Here is a 1,706-nt window from a genome sequence, read left to right on the forward strand (position 1 = left end):
GCAGTGCATTCATGTGGTGCACAGACAAGCATGTAGAAGAAAATACATTTAAAAATTTACACATGAAATATATTTTTAGAAAAGAAGTGATATCCTAGCTTCAAAATAATAAGGCAGAAAGAGTAAATTCTACCTTTATGTTTGTCAACATCCTCAGATGAAAAGATAAAACACATCAAATTGGAGAGCCAAATCAAAAATAAAAACGAACAAACAAATCCCAAAAGCCAAAATACAAACAAACAAAACCCCACTAAATTAAAATAATACATCAGATTTGAAATATACAGTAACATATAACATAAGTAGTGGATCCTAAAATAAGAAATGAGAATCTGAATCTTATACATTACAACATAAAGGAATTCTATCAAAATATGGAATCTGGAAGCCATAACACACACACGTACACACAAACACACACCCATGTATGTATGTATGTATGCATGTATGTATGTATGTATGTATGTATTAGACAACAATATTAAGGCTCAAATCCCTAACAGGTCATTTTTAGACAAGGTCCTCCAAAGATGCTGTTCATTTCACTTGTTCTTCACTGAGTATTGCTGGCCATGCAGTCTAACATTAAGAATGGTTGGGGGGAAGTTGGCGGATACCCACCACAGTCCTCAGAGGACCCTCCACGCCATCTCTGTATCACTGGTAAGTGGAACACAACATCGGTTCCAATCCAATTGCTCAGGACTGTGCCAGCAGCAGGGGAGCAGAACACCTGCCTGACCAGGGGCACAAGTCCCTTCCGGTAGGTGCCAGCCACAGGAACCCTTGGGCATGAGTCAGGGTCAACCCTACGGCCCTCCAGAGTACTCTCTACATGATCTTTGGATCACAGATCAGACAGCTCCACAATCCTCAGAGAAGACACCCCTTCCAGACACTGTAACACGCCCGGGATCTTAGGATGACCGGATCACAGGATAACAGGAACTTGGTGACACCAGGATTTCAGGGTCTTAGAGAAAGCTTGACTGCCAAGAACTCTGACACATCCAGAATCTAAGGTTCATAGGAAACTGCAATCAAAGGATCACAGAGAAAGATGGACTCTGAGGAATCCTGAATCGACTGGGATTATAGGAAGGATAGGCTACAATCACATATACTGAGGGCAGAAAGTACTTGAGATAATCAGATTCAGGAGGCAAGCACAAACATAAGAAGAGAAGCAACAGAAACCAAGGTTACCTGATATCAACAGAACCAAACTATCCCACCACAGGAAGCCCTTGATATACCATCACACCAGAAAAGCAAGACATGGGTCTAAAATCACTTCTCATGATGAAAAGCCTCAAAGATATGGTCACAGGTGAAAAATTCCTAAACAGAAGAGCAATGGCTTCTGCAATAAGATCAAGAATCAAAAAATGGGACCTCATTAAATTGCAAAGCTTCTCTAAGGCAAAAGACACTGTCAATAAGACAAAAAGGCCACCAACAGCTTGGGAAAGTATCTTTACCAATCCTAAACTAGTTAATGGACTAATATACAATATATATAAAGAACTCAAGAAGATAGACTCCAGAAAATCAAATAACCCCATTAAAAAAATGGGGTACAGAGATAAACAAAGAATTCACAACTGAGGAATACCGAATGGCTGAGAAGCACCTGAAAAAATGTTCAACATCCTTAATCATCAGGGAAATGCAAATCAAAACAACCCTGAGATTCCACCTCA

This window comes from Mus caroli, unplaced genomic scaffold (assembly GCF_900094665.2).
Source record: "Mus caroli unplaced genomic scaffold, CAROLI_EIJ_v1.1 scaffold_12385_1, whole genome shotgun sequence".
Lineage (NCBI taxonomy): Eukaryota > Metazoa > Chordata > Mammalia > Rodentia > Muridae > Mus > Mus caroli.